This window comes from Pipistrellus hanaki (genome assembly GCF_964339955.1).
Source record: "Pipistrellus hanaki genome assembly, chromosome: X".
NCBI lineage: Eukaryota > Metazoa > Chordata > Mammalia > Chiroptera > Vespertilionidae > Pipistrellus > Pipistrellus hanaki.
In genome coordinates, this window is record NC_140524.1 from 61793655 (window position 1) to 61811170 (window position 17516).

Sequence of the window (17516 nt, forward strand, 5' to 3'; positions counted from 1 at the left end):
ATCAGAAGCTCATGTAAATAAACCCATGTATGTATGGCCAACTGATATTTAACAAGAGATTAAATGGGAATGTATAAGCTCTTCAATAAATGGTGTTGGTAAAACTGTATAGCCAAGTGCAAAAAAATGAAATTGGACACCTGTCATATATTGTCACAAACATCAACTCAAAATGAATTAAGAACTTAAAAATAAGACACAAAATCATAAAACACATAGATGAAAAATACAAAAAAAACCCTCATTGACATCAATCTTGGCAATTATTATTATTATTTTAATATTTGAGACTGAAAAGACAAGCAACAGTAACAAAATCAACAAATGATACTACACCAAACTGAAAGGCTTCTATGCATAACCTATAGAATGTGAGAAAATATTTTCAAACCATATCTTAAACAAGGAGTTAATATACAAAATACATAAGGAACTCATACAATTCAATACCAAAAAGAAAAATCTGATTAAAAATAGGTAAAATACCTGAATAGATATATTTCCAAACAACATATACCAGTGTCCAAGTACATAAAAAGGTTCTTAACATCAATAAGAACAAGGAAAATGTAAATCAAAACCACAATGAGATATAGCCTCTAACCTACTAGTATTAGAATGACTATTATAAAAAAGATATTAAAATTTTGGCAAGGCAGTGGAGAAAATGAAACCCTGATGCACTGTCTCTTGAGATTTTGTGCAGCCTCTATGGAAATAGTGAAAATAGTAGGTTTTTTAAGAAATAAAAAAATAGAACTACCTTAAATGCAGCAATACCACTTCTAGGTATATATTAAAAGAGGTGAATTCATAATTTTAATGATATTTATACTGCCACCATCATTGCAACATTATTCACAATGGCCAAGACATGGAAACAACATATGCATCCATTAATGGCTAAATGAATACAGAAAATGTGGTATATACATACAACACAATAGTATTAAGCTGTAAAAAGGAGATACTGCTATTTGCAATAACATGGATGGACCTTAAGGGCATTATGTTAAGTGACATAAGTTGATAGAGAAAGAAAAAGGTGATTTTAATAATATGTGGAATCTAAAAATGCTGAAATCATAGAAACAGTGAGTAGAATTATGCTTGCCAAGGGCTAAAGGGTGTGATGAAATGGGACATGACAGTCAAAGGGTAAAAGCCATTACTTATAGGATGAATCAGCTCCAGGGTATCTAATGTACAGCATGTTGACTATAGTTAACAGTACTGTATTATATATTGAAAGTCACTATGAGAAGAGATCTTTGATGTTCTCATCATAACAAGAACAATGATAACAAAACGGTTATTATCTGAGATGAAAGATGTGTTATCTAACCTTATTATAGTAAAACTAGAGGCCCTGTGCATGAATTTGTTCATGGGTGGGTTCCATCTGGGTGGCCTGCAGGAATTGTGCCAAAATCCACAGTCCAACACCACCTGAAGCTCCTACCTGCCACTCCTGCTCATCCTGGCCTCACTGTGCCTGCTGTGGGCCCACGCCCAATCAGTCCCGATTGGGAGAGGCTCATGTTGCTGTAGGAGCACTTACCAGCCAGACGCCTTGCATCTGGTGCCCTCCCAATGGGAATGACCTACAGCAGTGTTTCCCAACCTTCTCTCATGATGAGAATCACCTGGTGGAGTTGTTAAAACACAGATTCCTGAATCCCAACTAAGAAGTGCTAAACTAGAATTTTTGGGAACATATAGGTAAAATTGTATACTTAACTAGTGCTCTAACACAGATGTTATATACAGAGCACTAAGTTAGGTATGCAATTTTACCTATATGTTCTCAAAAATTCTAGTTTAGCACTTTTAGTTGGGATTCAGGAATCTGTGTTTTAACAACTCCACCAGGTGATTCTCATCATGAGAGAAGGTTGGGAAACACTGATCTAGAGAACAAGTCTTAACAACCAAAATGACTATAGGTACATCAACATAAAAACTGGTGGTAACCATTAAATATATAATAACCTTTGGAACTGAGGCTAAGTAAATATAAAATCAGAAACAAATGTATCTAAATGGCTGATTTATGTGAAAATAGATACAACACAATTATAAAAGATGAAGGGGAAATAGGAAGAAAGCATTTACAAAAACAATTGTGTTCAGTAACAAAATTAGGTTGATAGTTTTAGTGTTGTTATTCTGGGACTACTTTGTGCATAACTGGAACAAACAAACAGGCAATTGTGTGATAATTAAATTCTATCACCCACTATGTTTTTGAGAGAAGTTTCTTCATATAGAAAGAAAAAAAATGTAGATACAATATAGTAAAGGATAAGTCAAAATCCTGCATTAGAATTATATGTATTATATACACAGATTGGTAATTATATATAATACATGTAACATATATTATATATAACATTATTCTATAATATGCATATTATGTTTTATATAAATTTTATATTACATTTCCTATATTATTCTCCTATAAAATAAAAGGTTAATATGCAAATTGTCCTCTTGGGAGTTTGACTGGGAGATCGGGAGTTTGATTGCCCCCTATGATGTGTGCTGACCACCAGGGGTGGTACAGAACATGGCGGGTGGCCAGTTGCAGAAGTGGGGCACTGAGGGAGTGAATGAAGGAGGAGGCAGGGAGGCCAGGAGGTGGGGAATCTGATCGGCCCTGACCACTGGCCAGGCCTAGGGACCCTACTCAAGCACAAATTTTGAGCACCAGGCCTCTAGTAAATATATAATATATATAAAACATATAATCTATAAAACATGTGTAATACAGTGGTGCCTCGCATAAAGAACGCCTCGCACAGCGAACGCTGCACACAACGAACTTCATTTCATGATTCATACAACGAACTTTGTTTCACACAACGAAGTCGCCCGAGCTTCCACGACCGCTTTGCCCGAGCTTTCACGACCGCTTTGCCCGAGCTTCCACGACTGCTTCGCCCGAGCTTCCACGATCGCTGCCGATGTATTGCATCCTTCCGCGCAGGCACTGCAGGCAGTCGTTAGTCACTGCGCTTAACTTAAGCACGTATCGCAGCAATCGTTCTTCATTATGAATTAAATCACGCACGTATCACGGCAGTCGTCCTTTTAAGTTAAACTCAATATTTTTTTTATATCATGGCTTCTAAAAAAAGCAGGAAGGTGATTTCTGTTGAAATGAAACAGGAAATAATTAGAAGGAGTGAATGTGGGGTAAAACAGTGTGACCTCGTCAAAGAGTTTGGCCTCAGCAAGACCACCATTTTCACCATTTTGACAAATAAGGATGCAATCAAATCAGCCAAAGTAGCCAAAGGAGTATCAAAACTATTTCATGAAAAACATAGGTCTTCAATCCACGAGGAAATGGAGAGGCTATTAGCGATTTGGATTAAGGACAGGCAGGTGAAAGGTGACGTAACAACCCAAGATATTATCTGTCACAAAGCCAAGAGAATTTATGACGATCTAAAGAAAAACGTCCCTGGAAGTAGCAGCAATCAAGATAATGAAGAAGAATTCAAAGCCAGCAGGGGGTGGTTTTTTAGATTTAAGGTGAGGCTGGCAGTGCTGACAAGAAAGAAGCAGAAAAGTTCTCTATTAACTTTCAAAAATGTATTAAGGATGAAGGATACTGCCCACAACAAGTGTTCAGTGCCGATGAAACGGGTCTTTTCTGGAAAAGAATGCCGAGCAGAACCTTCATTACAAAAGAGGAGAAGAAATTGCCAGGACACAAAGCCATGAAGGACAGACTTACCCTTATGTTTTCGTCTAATGCCAGCGGAGACCTCAAGATCAAACCTCTATTGGTTTATCACTCTAAAAATCCAAGAATTTTCAAGAAAAATAACGTTATTAAGTCCAAACTGCCCGTCCATTGGAAGTCCAATCAAAAAGCCTGGGTGACCCAAGTTATCTTCAACGAATGGATTCTGGAAACCTTTGCTCCTGCCGTGAAGAAATTCTTGCTGGAAAAAGAACTGCCGCTCAAAGCCCTTCTAATACTTGACAATGCCCCTTCTCACCCAAAAGACCTAGAGGAAATATTGCAGGAAAATTATCCTTTTATCAAGGTGCAGTATTTGCCACCAAACACCACATCCATTCTTCAGCCAATGGATCAGCAAGTTATTGCGAACTTTAAAAAACTCTACACTAGCGCCCTCTTTAATAAGGTGTTTGAAGAATGCGAGTTTGGTGGAGACAATATGACTGTCCGAAAGTTTTGGAAGGAGAAATTTGATGTCCTTATGGCAATACGACTTATACAGAAGGCCTGGGAAGAAGTGTCACAAAGGACCCTCATTTCTGCTTGGAAGATGCTTGTGCCTTCGTGGACCCAGGAAGAAGCAGTAGTTGATGACACAGAAGTGGTGAAGGACATCATCACAGTGGCCCAAAGGTTGGAATTAGAGGTAGAGGAAGAGGATGTAGAGGAGCTTATTGAGGAACACGAAGAAGAGCTGACAACTGAAGAGCTCCAAGCACTTCTGGTCCAGCAACAGGACAATGCTCAAAGGGAAGCGTCATCTGATAACGAGGAGCAACAATCAAACAATCAACCAATCCCAACTGCTGACATCAAGAACATCCTGGTCAAATGGAAAGCAGTTCAGGAGTTTACCAATGCCCACTATCCGGATTCAGCTGAAGCAAACAGGATCAACGATCTTTACTCCGATACTCTTGTCCATTATTTCCGGCAGATGTTGGAGAAAAGAGAAAAACAAACGACTTTGGACAGGTTTTTCATGAAACCATCGGCCAAAAAGCAGAAAATGGATGAAGATGTGCAAGATTCGGTAGACTCTACTTAGTCTGTCTTAAAATTAAAAAAATGTGTGTTTTTTTTTTAAAAAATTATGTTTTTAGATGTATCTAAATAAAAATAATAACAAAAAATTTATCTTTTTTTATGTCATCTTAGCATATTTTATGCTACAGAACGAATTATTTTTTTTAACATGTATTGTTATGGGAAAACACGTTTCACATAACGAACTTTTCGCATAACAAACTTGCTCCTGGAACGAATTAAGTTCGTTGTGTGAGGCACCACTGTATATACAATTAAAATGTTACTTATAATTTATATTATATATATAATTTCTACTAAAATGCCTGGAAACAATGGTTAATCCTATATCCGCAGTTTTGAAGTACTATTTTACACTAAAATAAAACAGGCAATTTTTGAGAAATAGCTGATTTCATTTCCCCTCAGAGAAAAGGTCTAGGGTTGGAAAGGTACATGTTAAGTTTGTAACATATGGTTATCTTATCTATCATGGAAGCTATAAAAAACTATTTTGGTCCTGTCAAATTGGATTCAGGGGGAAAATTAAAGAGACTCTCACTGGACTGGGCAGGCAAGGAGTGATTTGAGCTTCAATAGAAATAGTTAAACTTTTATGAAACCCATCCAATATATTATAGTACTTGAAATCATGACTTCATAACGATATTAATACATAATAATTAGTAACTCAAATAAATGTTACTTATCCGATTCATTTTCTGGTAAATAAAAGACTCAAGGTTTTGGCCTGTATTTCCTATATAAATTTTACCTTTGGGAAAACAATTAGTATAGGTAAAGTAGTGTACCTTTAAAAAGTGTTATAGACAAAAATTGTGACTGAATAGGCAGCAGTTTCATGAACCTCCTCCAAGGGCCAGGCCAGAAAAGCAAATAAATTAGAAAATATCCACCCTAGATTAACAAATTAGACAAAGCTAAAGAGACAATTTTCAATAAGGAAAGGCAGAGGACACCTAGAAAATGCCACTTGCCAGCCATGACCCACATGGAACCATCACTGTGCACTGGAAGTGAGTGGCACAGTACCTTCACAGTACCTTCCTGCAGAATCCCAGTGTATGCAGGGAGTGCACACCTACAGAGTAAGCTCCTGCATCAGGCCTCCTCACCAGTGCGTTGGGACCCAGTGTCCTAGGATCCGGCTTTAAGACCCCACAGTGAGTGCACTACCCTTGCCCCAGACCATGCTCCTAGCCTGACCCAGAGCCACCCAGCACCCGCTCCACCTCCAGCCCCAGGACCTGCTGTCAGTGTGACCAGGAGCAACCCAGAGCAATCAGCACTCTGGGCTACAGGAGAGTGGAAAATATGAGACCCACAGCAACCCACTCCTGCTCCACCCTGAACCCCAGGGCAATCCTGCTGGTGTCATCCCAAGCTACCCAATGTGCACTTCACCCTGAGCAAAAGGAGAGTGCAGATGGAGCTAACTAGGACAACCTGCCTCTCCTCCACACTGAGTAAGGGCAAACTGCAGCAACTCAGAACCCATCTCACTCCAGGCTACAATAAAGTGGGAACTATGTGACCCAGAACAACCCATGCCCCCTCCACCCTCAGCTCAGGGTATTGTTGCTGGGGCAACTGGAAGTTACCCAGAGCACGCCCCACTCAGGCCACAGAGGAGCTCTGACTGTGCAACTCAGAGCAACCCTCAGCCACTTCTTCCTAGTCTCTGGGACAGATCTGTAGGAGCTACCTAAAGCAAATCACAACACACCTCACAACAGGCCATAGGAAAACATTTTAGGGAGACCTGGAACAAGCCAGTATTCCCAGTCAGGGACCACAGGACTGTACCATAAGTGTGCTGCCAAAGGGACCTAAGGTGCCACCCTGCCATGGGTGCTGGTGTTGCATAGCAAATTGCATGCCAGATGTCTCTGGGTCCTCACAAGGAGCCACACTTCAGAGGAACAGTGAATGTACTTAGAACACTCTGCGCATCTGAGGCAGACAGCTGAGAAACCAAAGCCTTGGGAGAAAGGGTGTTATAAAAGCAGAGTTATTAAAGGCATGAGACACAAGCCAGACCCAGCCTCTGGGCTAATGATTTCCAGACAACTGCCCTGAGAGAGTCTTCAACCTCTCAAACCCCAAACAGGGTGTCCAGGGCCAGAAAGAGATATCAAAAATAGGGAGACAAAGAAACAAGCTGCTGGAAGGAAAGCACTGGCAGCAGGGCGGGGCGAGGTGCACAGTGGCAGCACATGCAGCCACTGAGGCAGCAGCAGCGGGAGGGTGCAGTGGGTCAGGTGGGAGGGGTGGGGCGCGTAGCAGCACCTCAGGAGGCCCCAGAGGTGGTGGCAGTGGGTGCGGCCATGAAGGCAGCTGTAGCTGCTGGGCACAGCGGGTTGGGTTGCACAGCATTGGTGGCAGCACTTGTGGCCGCGGAGATGGTGGTGTTGGTGGCCACAGGCCAGGTGGGGCAGGTGGGACAGGCAAGGTGACCATGACAAGAGAGTTGAGGGTGGCGGGAGGGAAGCCTACCAGAAGTCTTGCAGGAATATTCCTGCAACAGGTGCCTAGTTTTTTAATGAAAGGGAAATTTGTAGATTAAAAGTTTTGAAGAACATATCAATTGAAAAGAAAATGAAAGTGACTAAACTATGACATCTATAAGTGCATGTTTGTGTGATAAAACTACAAAGATGTGTGAGGTACTGCTTTACTTATGTGTTTATTTGACTTTCAGTGGGGTTGTTATTAGGATGAGAGATATGGAGGGACTTGTCCGTGGCTGACAAAATTTTCCTTTTTGACCTAGATGGTGGTTACAAGGATGTTTGGTATTTTATTTAGCTCAATAATATTTTATTGGGCTACATTTGTATATGTGTGTTTTCTATCACTGTTTTATTTTAGAGTGAAAATGTTACTTAAAAATGATTGTATTTGATGTGATTGCAAGCTTAAAATATGATCAAATTGAGATGTCTCAAAATAAATTTGACATAGCAACCAGTCTCAAACAAAATGGGCCAACAAAAGACTTTTTGATGGGACAAAGCACATGATCAAATTCTAAGGAATAAGCCTGAGACAGAGACTAGAATGCAGGTGTTTTATTGGAGAGTGCTCTTGGGTCTCCATCCAAGAAAGAGTAAGGGAATAAAATAAAACTTTGAAGGAGACATTAGGTTGTGATGTAGTTTCAGGGAAGTTATTATACATCTTCTTGGGAATTTTAAAATTAGATATAGCTTTTCAAATTGTGGTAGATTAGACAAAGGGAGCAGTCATTTATATTCCTCCCCACTAGATAATAAGGTCCTGTGATGGTGGGTACAGTTTAGGTACCACCAAGGTAATTCTGAAGAGAGGAAAAAGCTCAGAGACACTCCTAGAAGCTGGAGGGATAAGTTCTTCAATTGCAAAAAGGATCTGAGTGGTGCAGCACTTCATCCCTTACAATGATTATGTCCTGCTTCTATACATTTCCTCTCTCACTTCTTTCTATATGCATCTATCACATTATAAACACAAGATGATAAAACTTCTCAGCATATTTATGATTTTGAGAAATCTTTCTATGATTTTACAAATAGAAAAAAAAGTTTCAGAAAGTTTAACAGTTATAGTTACTCTGCGTGTAACTTTGGACTAAGCATGTAACCTACAATATTTCACTTGATCATCTCAATAGCACAGTTGGCTCCCTCATCTTATCTTATCTTATCTTATTTTAATTTTATTTTTGTTTCCCTCATTTTATGGATGAGGTAGATGAAGGTCATAAAAGATAAAGGCTTTGCCCAACTAATCCATGGTAGAGCAGGATTCCAATCAGATCTGTATGAATCTAGCACTTTACTCTCAACCAATATATTATACACCTCTGTAAAAATCATCTGGACTCACAGAATAAGTAGAGGGCGATAAGGGAATTTAACACTGATTTCCCACCTACAGGTCTCAAATCCCTGTCCCATAACTTCTCCAGTGTTCTGTTTCCTCAGAAAAGGCTTTATTTAAGGAATTAGTGATTACCCCTCTTAATTAGCAAACAAAGGTCTTCAGTGACAATCTAAAAATGTCACAGAGATAAATTTAAAGTGTTGGGTTAATGGGAAAAGCATTTTGGGAGCATGGAGGCCTTTTGGATCCATCAGCTGCCACCAAGCACACTGTACCTATTTTTTTTTTTAATGTGGAGTTCACCCTTAGACCATTTAATAATTAGGGGGATAGAGGGCATAATCAATAGGAACAAACTAAGAAAGATCAAAAGTCTTCTGTCTGGATGAAATAAGAATCAAATGTGATTTTTCTTCCTTAAAGTAAGTAAAAGTCTAGATTGTGTAGAGAGGATGAGAGCAGACACATATGTCTCTGAACATTAGAAAGAAAAGGCAACTTTTTGAGATTCAAAGAGGTTCATTTAGGGCAGGGGTCTTCAAACTACGGCCCGCGGGCCACATGCGGCCCGCAGAGGAGCCTGATCCTGCCCGCCAGGTTTTTTGGGCAGTGAGTGCAGCCGAGGTGTTACAGTAGGAATTAGTAGTTCATATAGTCCGGCCCTCCAGCTCTCTGAGGGACCGTGATCTGGCCCCCACTTTAAAAAGTTTGAGGACCCCTGATTTAGGGCAAATAGAAAGGAAACATCTATCTAAACTTCAGATAGCTAATCAACAAAGTTCATTATATCTCAAAAAGCAATATAAGTTGTCATAAATTGATTCATAATAGTTCACATTAATTTATAGATGAGAAATTCAAAATAAGAGAAATTAGAGATAGCACTGACTGTGACCTTATAGAAGAATACCCTAATGGTCCTCATGCTCTCCTCTGGTATATCTATCTGAAATGTAGTACCAGGTTATGTGGGCCATGGTCCTGATATATGCTACATAAGAACTTCCTTTTGTCCCTGAAATTACCAACTTTTTGTGTTATCTCTGCTTTAAATATTTTCCCTTCCACCTTTTGTAAAGCTGGATCTTTTCTCAGTTTTCATATCTCAACTTATACACTACTTCCTGCTCTTTATCTAAGATCTGCCAATCTTTATAAATTATCACCCTCTTTTGCTTCTTTCAGAGCTTTTATCCCGATCTGTAATTAGTCATCTTATATTTATTAGTAAACTTGCTTATTATCTGTTACCCCAAGGAAAAGGTAAGCCTTATGAGGACAGGATACTTAGAAATTTTGATCCCAACCATAGCTCCTATCATAAATACTTGCATTTATGGAATGAATGAATGAGTAAAATGAAAATTCTTCTCCCTAAAATAAGTGTCCTTGCTTGGGATTTATTTTATTTGTATATTTATATATATTATATTCACAAGACTCACTCCTTTTTGTACTTTATCTGAAAACCTTCTAAGAAATAATTTCATGTACTAGCATGGACACACACACACACACACACAAGTAAAAGAAATAAATCTTCCTTCTTCAGTTTCTTATGGCGAGTCCTGATGGGAATGAAAATGTGCATACATTGAGAATGGATACCTATCCTTTGGTTAATCAGTTTTCTTGGTATATTTATTTAAATCAGCATGATACTAGTGACATCCAAAGCCAATCTGATTACCCAAGGGCATATATATCCAGCGTGTTACTGTAGAATAGGATGTACTTTATGGTAGTTTCTTTAAAATGCAGTACCTGGAATGCCTAGGAAATCTGCTTCCCACAATGAATCCTCTCAGAATTGGAATAGACACCCGATTACCGTGATTGCCAGAATGCATGAATCGTGTGGTGGCAAAAGGGAACTTTGTAAAGAGATAGTCCCTGCAGTTTACAGCAAGTTAACTAAAAAACTAAGTATATATGTAAACTAGAGAAATAAAAATGATTCTAGGACTTTGGAATCAAGTACACAAGGTCTAAATAGTAGTATATATGACTTGTGGAATCTGTAAATTTTGATTATTCAAAATAAATTGCAATTTGCTGTTTCCTTAGAATGGAGCAGCTATGATTATTTTAAAAAAGCAACACAGCAGTTCCTCCAGGGTACTGCTCACTATAGACAACTCACAGAGCTTCTCAACTCACCAGCAGTGTCATCTCAGGGCTAATGTTGATTTAGACATAAATATTGAGGAAGAAATAAGCCTCAAAGGGATGTGCTTATATAATTTCTCCAGTAACAAGAGGTTAGACATGCTCCTGTAGGTTCATTTTTTTCTGTAGACTCTGCAGCCCCATGATTCACTGGGAGGTATCTCAGCTTCTTAATGAAGTGCAGCCAGTGTGCAGCAATGATCACAGGGTCAGTCAGGATATTTTAGGCCTTACTGCTGGGGTGTTAGCAACTGATTATGTGAAAATGGATCATTAAGAGTCAGCTGGAAAAAATGCAACTCATTAGCAACCTCTTTTGGTTAAGAAATGATAGCAATAATCTACTGAAGTCCAACAACTTCAAGAGAGACATCAGAAAAACTCTGTTGGTGCCCAGGCAGTGTTGCTCAGTGGTTGAGCATCCACCCAATGAGCCAAGAGGTCCCGGGTTTGATTCCCAGCTGGGGCTACATGCCTGGGTTACAGGTTAGATTCCCAGCAGCAGTTATGCAGGAGACAGATGATTTATGTTTCTCATCCATTTTTCTGTCTCTCTATTCCTCTCCCTTCCTCTCTCTCTCTAAAATCAATAAAAACTTTTTAAAAGTCTGTTGCTAGGAATGAGATACAGTGGAACAGGATATAGAAAAGGGAAGGAACATCTATAGAAAAGGAAGTGACTTCTTAGACTTCTGTGTTTTATTATCTCTGCTCTATGCATTTTGCATCACAAAGAGGTTATTAAAATTTTATTCCAAATATTTCATATCCTTGAAGTTAAATTCTTAAGTATAAGACAAACTATGAAAAAATTATTTATAAATTCAAGAGTCAGTATATTGCTCATAGATTATCTTTTAGTCAAATTGATGGAAAATTCAGGCAACTATACTCCACATGTGAGAATTACAGAGACATCTGCCAGCACTGGACTAAATAAGTGAGGATGAATATGAAATTTCTGTCAGTGTGTTTCTTTTGTTAATACTCAGCTCTGCTTCTGCTTTCATAGAATCACTTTATACTTTACAGAAAGGGAGGAGGCAAGCAAAGACCTAGCAGAGTAATGAAATTAACCCAGGAAGCATCAGGGTTTCACTCAGAGTCCACTGTTGTTTTTTAAAATTTAATCCCACTTGATTCTTCTTCCAATTGAAAAATAAGGGTGGGGAAATATTTCATTTACTTTCTCCCTCAAATAAATCATATCCTATAGAGAGTGAAGGAAGAAAGTAATTGAGATGTCATGTAATAAATGCATGTGACACTGGTAAGACTGGTCAGAAGGTTTTGTTCTATCTAGTAAGAACTATAGAAATAAAGACTTTGCTCAAGTGTGATATAGCACTTGAATTTGGGGCTTCTCCAGAATGTTACTAAGATATCAAAAACCACCAGAGGCAACATTGACACTGGAGAGATAACTTTTCTAAATCACTCTCAAATGACTCCTTGGTGAATGCAAACCAAACAAAACAATAAAAAGGGAGCAGCATAACCTGATTCAGTTTCCTGTGAGCATCAAACTCAAACATTCTGAAACATTTCATACTTCAAATTTAGGACTTTATTGGGCTCATTTTATAATTATTCCTGGGTCCCAAGAAACATATGACCAGCGGTTAGACATTCATAGACATCTCACCTTAAAAGGAGTCAATATTGTGGTAAGAATAAAGAGCTCATATACATACAAAATGAAATAAATTACACCAGGGTAACAAATGTGATAAATACTCTTGTCCCCTCTATTGGGAAGGTATATTGGGGAGCCATTTCTATGCTGTCATCTCTCACATATTAATAATGAAATTAATTTTCCTTTTTTTCTTTGTTCTCTCTCCTTACTCCACCAGTACACACACACACACACACACACACACACACACACACACACACACACACTATCACTCATAAAAGGGTATGATTTCTCTAAAGATAAAGGCAGCTTCTCTATTCCTTTTTGCTCCAGTAGGACAAAAATCTTCTTCAAAGAATCTATCTACAACTACCAATTTAGATATTATTTCTCTGTTGTGCAAAATGTAAACTTAAAAAGAGTTGGGGCTAAAGGGATGCAGATGCACCTTCCAGAGAAGTGAAATGTCTGCTAAACAACCAGCAGAAAGCTGGCACTCTTGTTGTTCTAATATCATATAGAGGAAGTTGAATTTTCTCACTGTGATCCACAATTGTGTAACCTATCTAGACTATCAGGATGAGAAACATAAAGATTCTTTCTTACTCCAATGATGAGAAGAAACATAACAATGGTGGTGATGATGATGATATGATGATGATGATGATGATGATGATGATGATGATGATGATGGTGATGATGATGGTGGTGCTGGTGATGGCGACGATAAAGACATTAGAGACCAAATATGTTCAAACCACTATATATGCAGTATTTTTTTAAAAAAACATATTTATATTTATTTCAGAAAAGGAGGGAGAGAGAGAGAGAGAGAGAGAGAGAGAGAGAGAGAGAGAGAGAGAGAGAGAGACATCAATGATGAGAGAGAAGCATTGATTTGCTGCCTCCTGAACATCCCCTACTGGAGATTGAGCCCACAACTTGGACATGTGCCCTGACAGGGAATCAAACCATAATCTCCTGGTTCATAGGTCAATGCTCAACCACTGAGCCATGCTGGTTGGGTTATGCAGTATTCTTATTTACACCACACAGATGGCAGGGCAAAAATGCATATAGCCTAACTATGACTGAATCTCATCTGTCTTTTCTAAAGATCTGCTTCTATTGGTTCTTACATTGGCTCCTTTCATCCCCAGTTTTGGGATTTAAAATAATGGTTCTTACTTTCTGAATCTTTTCTGCATCTTGGCTACCTGTATAAGATGCTACATGTGGGGAAGTGTCCTAACTTTACACCTATGCCATGCTTCTAGCTTCTTTCTCTGCTCATTTATGCTCATCAGACTGAGGGTGTTAGATATGCTTGCATTGATGCAGGCTTTGCTTGAGAAAGTGTTTTTTAAGACATGATAAGGTCAGCTTCATTCATATGGTTAAAGGCTCCCCTTGTAAAATGTTGATACAGAACAATGTTTCCTTTACCCCTGTAGTTTCATGCATGCCATTTCATTGGCATTTGAAGTTCACAGGATACTTTCTGGAAATTGTTATGTCTATATCCTTGGGCCAGAACTCTATAATTAATCCCTATTTTGGAAATATATATATATTAATATTCCAAGCAAGCAAGCTGTGTTGTGACTTTTCTGTTACCCCATCTATAAACCATGGAGTTTATACATGTCACATCAAAAAGGTATTATGAGAGTTAATGAACCAGAAATTGTAAGGGATATTTAGATTGTTGGATGAAATGTGCTGCTTAAGTATAGAGTACTCAAGTTTTATGTGGCCTGATTCTTCAGGGCCAAAGAAACATATCAGTAAGTCATGACACTGCTATTAAAGGGCAAAGAGCACCATCAGTACATTCTCAATGTAAGGTGTAAACACAGTCTCCAAAAGGAGCGGTTTGGTGTTTTATAACTTGCTGCTCAGTGATGGCTCCTGTCTTTGATTCAAATGCCACATCCCTTGCAAGATAAAATTAGTATCATTTTGCCCAATTTGTCCTTGGTTACCTTGACACAACACACATTCCCTCAAAATCTCTTCTGGATGAAATAACTTATGGTACAGACATATAAGGTGTACAAATGCATCACTAAAATGGATGATAAGAGAACAACCCTTCAGGGCAAGTAGTGCCTCTGGCAGGATTTTAGCTATTTCTTTAGAGATACAAAAGCAAGAGGACATCTGCAACTAAGATGCACTAAGCAGGTTTTTGTTAACACAAAAGGAGAGAAGTTATAGCAAAGCCAAATGGGCAAATGTAATATACCACTTCCATGACACATAAGACATTCACTCTGGGGTTATGAGAACTTTCTAAATGTTTCTCCTTGGCTTACATTGCTTAACTTTGTGACAGTTATTCAGGTCCCATTCATTTTGACTTGGGATTCACTTTCTGTTGATTCCCCTACTACTGACCACCTTACCTCTCATCTGTTATGAGTTCAATCTCATGTGTCCTGCACAGGATGCTACTAATAACCTTTCCGAAAAGGTTCTTGCCAAAGCACTTAGAAGTTCATTGGTTTGGGGAACATTTATTTATTAGCATTTAAAATTAGTGTGCTTTGTAGTCTGGCCTACAATCATCAAAGCAAAGTTCACATTTAGAATGAGATTAGCTTTAAGAGATTTAGAATGCACTTCATTTTGTTTATAATTTCTGTAGACACTTTTCACTTTCTATAATAAAGCTGGTTTTCCAGACCAGCAGAAAATGCTATAAATATTCACAAGTTTGGAGAAAAATATTTTTTTTCTGAATAAGAACAGAAAAACCAGCTGTCTGAAAACAGAGAAGCCAGGGAACTATATTTCAAGATTTTATTTATTTATTTATTTATATTTTTTTATTTCCCTGTCTGTGCAGGCTCCCTGCACTTAGTTCTACCCTCCTTGTAAGAGTAAGTAAAGCAGAAATAAAAGACTCCCTCTTGGATTTCCCCCACTCTGAGATACCCTAAGGCTTACAAGATGATACTTTCTCCATTATAGCCAGTTGCTGTAAATCAGCTGTATGAATAAGAACACTTGAATCCTATCTAGACCTTCATGTTTACTAAGTTTTACCAGCTGAAAAACATGGCTCTTGGGGTATCAGAGAGTGGTTTAACATTAAAACAGTTCTGCCTGATGCTGTGAATACAACTACAAAAATATAAAAATCAGTTTTCTTCCTTTGCCATGGAGCTGCGATTTCCCTCCAGGATCCTTGACACTTTCTACTTTATGCACCACTTCCTCTGATAGTCTATAGTCTCTTTCATATTCTTTTTTGAAATACTTTAATGTTCAGCATTTATTCACATTTTAATGGAAAAACAACAAAGTTTTGCACACTTTTGAAAATTAACAATATTTGCCCTTAATGTACATAGGTAAACCATTTTGGTCACTACCTGCATTGGGTCTCTGGTACAGAGGCCCGGGAGATACTGTACTGTTCCATCTTAACTCTTTAAGTGTCTGTTCTGCTTTGAGAAAAGTTTTTACCGCACTGTTATGTATATGGAAACTTGTCTCTGTTGCAGGGCACAGGGCTTAGGGAAACTGATAGAGGGCTAAATTTTCAATGAGTCAAATATCAGAAAGATGTTCCATTAATTTACTTTTGCTGATATCTTTCTTCAGGTCAGTTTTATAAAGCTGAGAGAAACATTTCTGAAATGACCTAAAAGTATCAGAAGGGAGAAAATGGCCTAACTAAAAAGAAAGAGATGTAAATATATCCTAATGGGTAAATTCTAAAAGGTGTTTAGGTTTTATTTTGTTTTGCTTTTGTGGCTATTAAAGTTTGGGTCTATAAAATACCCTGTACTTTTAAAGTGTACATCAAAGCCTTGATGGAGTTGTACCTGTGTTGCCTGGTGCCATACATCAGCAAAGCACTGTTACCTGTGGGTATGATTTATTTTCTGTGTTTAATTCCAATTTGAACACCATGCCATTGGCTTGTAATTTTGTTCTTTAAAAGTGAAACAGAAAAATGTTATCTTTTTGCCAAGTAATATAAATTAAATAAATGAGAGGTTTCACCATGCTATCACTACAGCTCATGAAATGAAATCAGGGACTGATGTTCACCAAGAATTGTCATCATTGAACAAAAGGGGAAAAATTCCTTGTCTGTTTCCATTTCAGAATTAAAGCTCTACAGGAATCTTAAAGCTACAGAATGTCCTTCCTTATCTGAAAGTAAGCATCTGAGGAAAAAGTGAGGTGACTGTAAAATACAAGAAGGCTTTTTCCTAATTTTTAGAAGCATAGAGAGAACAATAAATGGGCTTTCAAATGAATATTTTTCTGTGATACTATCCTACCTTTATGGACATATTCTAGTGTCCACTAACTGTCCAAGAAAGAGGATATTAAAACAAATCCTTAACTCCATACCAGTTGTCAAATTTGGATCTGCAGAGGATGTTTCTTATTCAGTCCACACTCGGCTGTGTTTCTTAACCCCAGCCCTGTCTGCCTGTTTTCCTCCTCACCATCTTAATTACTTCATTTTCCCTCTTATTATTGTTATATACACATACTTACCTTCACCCACTCCTCAATTCCATTGTGATTGTTTTATTAATCTGAGTTAGCAGATATAGGTAAGCAAAAAACAGTAAGTGCATATATAAATACATATAATAGATTTTCATAGTCACCATTGTAAAAAAAAAGCAACCACAAAACTCATGTTTTTCTATTTTCTATTTTTATTACCAAGTCTTTGTCACTACAACCCCTGGGGAACACCAGCTGTATGTCAATGTGTGAAGGTCAGTGATGGGAATAGATTGAGAGGACAAAACCTATTTTAGCTCTATCAATATGTGGTGAATGCTGTCAGTAAGATCATTCATGGAAATGTAGCATAGTACCTGGCCCATGGTAAGCATGCAATAAATGGTAGCAGTTGCTTCTATTATTGCTGTTGTTTTATTGATTGCTATATCAATTAATCAACACATAACAGTTTTTATTATTAAAGACTTTGGGGGGAAAAGTCTACTTTTTCATAGACATTTTCATATTGAACATATTACCTCAAGTTCTTTATTAGTG